This window comes from Bombyx mandarina, chromosome 24, assembly GCF_030267445.1.
Source record: "Bombyx mandarina strain Sakado chromosome 24, ASM3026744v2".
Taxonomy (NCBI): Eukaryota; Metazoa; Arthropoda; class Insecta; order Lepidoptera; family Bombycidae; genus Bombyx; species Bombyx mandarina.
In genome coordinates this window covers 3,500,975-3,507,446 of record NC_143230.1, presented here as the reverse complement: position 1 = coordinate 3,507,446, position 6,472 = coordinate 3,500,975, and the positions used below count along the sequence as shown (strand labels likewise).

General features: G+C 40.9%; 1 long non-coding RNA gene across 1 annotated transcript; it reads right to left on the bottom strand.

Moving 5' to 3' along the window:
* Positions 1-1,488: 1,488 nt before the first annotated feature.
* On the bottom strand, positions 1,489-5,709 carry LOC149499938 (uncharacterized). The gene is made up of 2 exons (XR_016325322.1): positions 3,847-5,709; positions 1,489-3,403 (listed from the first exon to the last, which is right to left on the bottom strand). It is a non-coding gene; the product is annotated as an uncharacterized LOC149499938 (long non-coding RNA).
* Positions 5,710-6,472: the final 763 nt, after the last annotated feature.

Genomic DNA, 6,472 nt, shown 5'->3' with positions numbered 1-6,472 from the left:
TAGACTTTTTTTGGAACACAATTTTTTTGGAGATCTATTAAAAAGTGATTTAGTTGTGTGTTTCGCTGAACATGTGTGAAGTCAATTTATTTGATTTTTATTTTTATTGGAACGAAGTTCCTTACAGCAGGCTTCGATGGGATAGGGATTTTGCTGCGCGACCGAACTGAAAAAAATGTGATAGTAAAACCGTAAGAAAAAATCCGTGAAAAAAAGTGCGTGGAATAAATCCGTGGAAAAAAGTGCGTGGAATAAAACCGTTAAATGAGACGTGCGCAGGCGCGACAGTCGCATACACAAGCGAGTAGTGTATAATACCTTTCTCTTTATCCCTCTTTCTTTTCGTTCTCTAATCCCTTCTCTCTCTATTTAGTAATTATTTCTATTTCTATGTAATTTTATGTTGTTTAATGTATATAATTTATTCTCAATTTGACCACAGACGTCAAGAACAAAAGTTTGACAATAAATAGTATGCATGCGTGTGTGCGTCAAATACATGGTATGCAGTGTGTGTAATGTTTGCTTTATTGATTTAATGTATCTTTTATGAATTATTTAAAAAAAAATATTAACATTGTGCACTTCTTCTCTATATTCTCTATAAGTGTCGAAAATTTCATACTCCTCCGTCCGCGCAATTTTCGTACATAAAATCGTAAAAAGGGATACAAAGTTTTTGCTTCACGTATTAATATATAGATGTTGACACCCAAAATTTATCTTAGGTTTGACTTAAACGATATTCAACGCATATTTAAGGCGTTAATCCGCCCGCACGGATTTAATTAATGAATTATCTTAATTACGAATGTACACGGAACAATACTAAAACAATAAATAAACGTTATTAATCAGATGCGCTTTGTATAATCAGTTGAGGAAACGCAGAGCTATTGTTTGTTTGTTTGTTAAGCAGAGAAGGGTTCGGCTTAATGCCACGTCAGAGGCAAAAGTAATGATGCAGTCAATACGTGTTTAAGTAAAACAACTATCTTAACAACTAGCGGCCCGCTCCGGCTCCGCTCGGGTCTTTAACAAAAATTTCAACGATATTTGACGTTGTTTTATTTTTTAAAACAAAAGAACACTTATTGCGGCATAACTATAATAGTTAGACGTATGCTGTCGCAACGATTTTTGTAAATAATAATGTGTTCTACAAAGTCTTAGTACATTATTTTATTCTATCATTAATAGTTATCGCAGGGTACGCGATGTATAGAACATTTTTTGGTAATTTTTTTACACCTTGGGTTACATTATTGGAGTTTTAGTTAGGATCCCTAATTTTTTTCAAAAAAGATTATAGCCTATGTCACTTGGGAATAGTGTAGCTTCCAAACAGTGAAAGAATTTTTAAAATCGGTTCAGTAGTTTCGGAGCCTATTCAATACAAACAAACAAACAAATCTTTCCTCTTTATAATATTAGTATATGTAAGCTTGAGGGTAGATATTATTTTGTTGAACACCAAGTAAAACGAAGTCACCTTTGATTTCTGATTTAATCAACAATATGTTATCTTAACAATTCACTTTAACACTTGTCCAACTTTAACCAGTACGTACAACAGTCACTGAATCACACAACGTAACAAGGATATAGTAAGTGCACCAGGCAAACGCAGTCCAACGAATGTTCATTTCAAGGCACGTTCCGCCTTTTTATACTAGCCGGCGCAGCTGGCTTATGAGTCACTTCTGTTGCAGCTGTTGTTTACGAGTGGAACGACACGGCCGGCGCACCTGGCTTGTGTGAGTCACTCCTATTGCACGTGCTATATAACATAAATATCGTTAACGCCGTCACGGCCATACTGACGTGCGCTCGTCCTCGTGCGCGCATTCTTATGGTATGTCTGTGAACAACAAACGTGTTCGTTCATCCTGACATTAACGGATGCAACTTAAAACGTGGTCTATGATATTAACAATCTAGTACGGTTCGGTTCGCATAATTCTTCAGAAAATCCTATACTGGCTATAAATAACCTTCAGACTGCTTACATACCTGGGCCAGTTCATTTAAAACTCTTCAGGTATGTAAGTATGTCCCTTTTAACTTAGACCGGAATTGTTATCCCTTCAGTTTTTCGAACTGGACCGGATAATGCTACACCGAATCGCAATCCCTGTAGCTAATTGTTGTGGCTAATCTGGATGAAAATCCCTATAGCCAAGCCATTGGACCGGACAGACCCTTCAATGACTTCACACATTCTTTTTTTTTTTTTTTTTTTTTTTTCTCTTTTTTTTTTTGCTAGTCCGGATTAACATCTCTCTAGCCACATACAATTCTCTTTCTTTTTTTTTTTTTTTTTAATCTGCGTGTACGGTAGCGTTTGTTAAAACATTTCTTAAACCAGAACATTTATACGGAATTTCTTCAGAAATAGTGCGAGACCGACCATCGTTTTCTACATTTCCAACACCTGCACCTGAGGTGCCTGCGCTTACAGACATTGTATCACTACCCACAGACTATGTTTGCTGTATCGCTATTTGCGAACAAAAATGTCGCTTCTATTGTCAGTGATAGAGTCGTCATCATTAAGATCAGTTTCATGAACAAGATTAATTAACCCATCTGTGTACGCCGTCACGTCATCGTCACTATAATTTTCAGAAATTTCTAGTAGGCCTGACGGGCCTCGAGGTATTTCACGTAAGTTTTCATGGGGAAATTTGTACACTCTATTAGAACTATTTACATGTCTCAATTTATACCTATCGTTTTCCAAAACTGCAGTAATGTTGAAGGGACCTTTACATTTTCGGTCAACTTACGAAAACAAAATCCCCAGCGGAAAAGAGGTTGACTTTAGCTTTGCCTCGACTAAACCAAGCTTCAGTTTGTGCCCTTTTTTATTATGTTTTCGCCGGTCTTCGACCGTGCTAAATCAAGATCTAATCTAGAGGGATTATCACTCTGTTGAAACTTTAAGATATTTCAAGTGAACTACCCTGAACGGCAAACGTCTATTCTATTGGAGTAAACCCTGTTACTCGACAACGTGCACTATTAAGGGCGAGTTGAATATCCCCTAAGTGCTCTTACCATCATGATTGGGTCTAAGTTACTTTCAGATCAAAGAGTGACTTGTTCATGAAACCGCTTACCGTTGAATAAATTACTATGACTTTGTTTTATAAGACTACATTCTGACCCTGAATGGAACATAAAGGGGAAGCCAAAACCACTTATCTGTAACACACTGAAGCTCTGGAACACACGTTGACGTCTCTGGTTGCACCTGCCACAGCACCTGGAGCAGTGTCGTTTTTCTTCTTGTAGCGCATGGAACACCCAGAAGCTACATGACTCGCATCACCGCACACGTAACAGCTGACTTGCAGGCGAGAGCCGGGCGCCCACGGATGAGGAGGTTGTTCAGGTTTTGCTGGAATATCGAAAAAAGTTTGAGAGCAGTATCTGTCGCAACACCCTTCGGCACGATGCCCAGGTTTTCTGCAGAAATGGCAGCTTCCACGGAAAAAAACTTCGAGAGCGTTTTGGTTCTTTATCAGGATCTTCGTTTTTTCTTTTGAGGGTAAAGCCACGTAATGTGTGAAATAGACGATTTTTTGTGGTAATAACGACAGAGTTCAATTCCCGACGGATTCTTTCATCACACTGCGACAGTATTGATATAACAAATCCGGTGGCTATTTGTTCTGGCACATTAGCGTCGGGAATCTTCTTTATAAGTTGCCATAGCCGGATACCGGCTTCAGCTGGTCCCTTTTTGCTTTCCATTTCAAATTTAATAACCAGGTCGAAGTGGTCTTGCATTATTAGGTAATTTTGTCAGCATCTCTTTAATAGTAGGCCAGGATATCTTACCAGGCTGTATTTTTGTGAGGCAAGTAGCAGCTCGAGCCTTAAGCGAATGTGTGAGAGTCAAAATTAAATCGACACCATCCAATACTTCAACTACTTTAAACGGCCCTTTAAACTTCGTATCTAATTTCGTTTGATTATGCTCTTCGTATTAATGTGTGGACGAGCTCACAGCCCACCTTGTGTTAAGTGGTTACTGGAAGCCATAGTCATCCACAGCGTAAACACACCACACACCTTGAGATAGAAGTTCTAAGGTCTCAGTATAGTTACAACCGCTGCCCCACCCTTCAAACCGAAATACACCACTGCTTCACGGCAGAAATAGGCAGGGTGATGGTACCCGTGCGGTCGATGGCATTATACGGAGCACCCGTCTGGTGCCACGTCCTTACCCACGAGAACGTCGCCGCGCTGCGACGCCGGCAGCGCGCGATCGCAGTCAGAGTTATTCAATGATACCTCACAGTCTCCTACGAGGCGGCGCGCCCTAGCGCAAGTGCAGCCGGAGCGCGGGGGCTCCAATATCGGCAGTGCGTGCTGGAGGCGTGGTCTCGTCGTTTGGCGGACCCGTCGGCCGGCCTCCGTACCGTCGAGGCGATCTGCCCGGTTCTCGCGGACTGGGTGGGCCGCGACCGTGGAAGTCTCACCTCCGGCTACCTGCGCAGACTCACAAGACATTTTACCACCATGCAAACTTCTTACCGCAACAAATCTTACCAGCCACCACGCAAACTACAATTTTACGGGTTCCACCTCTCTTACACGATGTTACTCCCACACTGAGGAAGCCAACCGCGAACAATTGTCAAGCACGCACAAGCACGCACTTCACCGGAAAAACCTGCATCCGCCAGCGGAACCCGAACACCGCCGCATCGCCAGACACGAACGCACCGGACGTCTTATCTTACAGGTCACGACGACTTCAGATGTGTCAATTTTTCTTCCCCACGGAAACTTGCTTGCTTTCTTGTTTGCTTGCTTGCTTGCTGGAGCCCGAAGTCATCGAACGTGTAGTGTTATTGGTATTGAATCGAGTAGATTCTAAAATTTCAGCGACAATTCACAGTCTCATGTCCTGGTTTACTGTACTAGTGCCATGTAACTCTAGCAGTAGTCATTGGCTTAAAAACGATTCGTGTCGGAACTACCCACTCGTCATGACAGATCCATTATTGCGATCGAAGTTTCACTTGAGATTTGCACTTGCCTTAATTTCTTGCAATAGCTTGTTACGTGTTGTATTTCCGTTAGTAAATGCCATGTGATGAAGTCGACAGTCAAACTGGGCAACATGAGCCAGAACGTAAGATGTGACGATTTCTTCGTGGCTCAGATCTTCCATCGAGGTAACAGAGACGTTATTACACGACTTACGTATGCTGCATTCACGCTCTTGTGGCGTACCACTACTAGTATTCTGATCTGCATCATGTTTTTTTTTTGCTGTACTTCGAACATGTTCAAACACGTCACGTGAGTCCTGATCTCACTTCTGATGTAAGCTCGAGGGTAGATATTATTTTGTTGAACACCAAGTAAAACGAAGTCACCTTTGATTTCTGATTTAATCAACAATATGTTATCTTAACAATTCACTTTAACACTTGTCCAACTTTAACCAGTACGTACAACAGTCACTGAATCACACAACGTAACAAGGATATAGTAAGTGCACCAGGCAAACGCAGTCCAACGAATGTTCATTTCAAGGCACGTTCCGCCTTTTTATACTAGCCGGCGCAGCTGGCTTATGAGTCACTTCTGTTGCAGCTGTTGTTTACGAGTGGAACGACACGGCCGGCGCACCTGGCTTGTGTGAGTCACTCCTATTGCACGTGCTATATAACATAAATATCGTTAACGCCGTCATATACTTAGTCTGGCCATAAATACTGTTAGAATTAAAAATAAACAAAATATTATTGAATTGAATTTGGAATCTGTCATTTTTATATGATTGCTCATTGAGTTTTCTCATTTTGGCGCCAATACATTGTACAATATTTTGCGATATTAAAATGGAGTGGGGTGATAAAGAGAACCGAATCGCTGTGATTGTATTACACAAAGTATGTATGGAGCCAAATGCAATTTTTAAAACTCTCCATACCAAGCGTATTAGTAAAATGTTTGTGTACCGGGATATTAATAGGTGCAATGAGACCTCCTCTGTTTGTGACAGAAAAAGATCTGGCCGTTCACGTAGTGTTCGTACGAAAAAGGTGGTCAAAGCAGTAAGGGAAAGAATTCGAAGAAATCCTATCCGAAAGCAAAAGATTTTATCTCAGGAGATGAAGATAGCACCTAGAACCATGACGCGTATTTTAAAAGATGACTTAGGACTTGCAGCCTATAAGAGACGTACTTGTCATTTCTTAACTGATAATTTAAAAGAGAATAGGGTGGTAAAATCGAAACAACTACTGAAGCGATACGCAAAGGGAGGTCATAGAAAAATTTTGTTTACGGATGAGATTTTTTTTACAATTGAGCAATATTTTAACAAACAAAATGACCGTATTTATGCTCAAAGCTCTGGGAAGCTTCCCAATTAGTCGACAGAGTGCAACGTGGGCACTATCCGACTTCAGTGATGGTTTGGTGGGGTATTAGCTATGAAGGA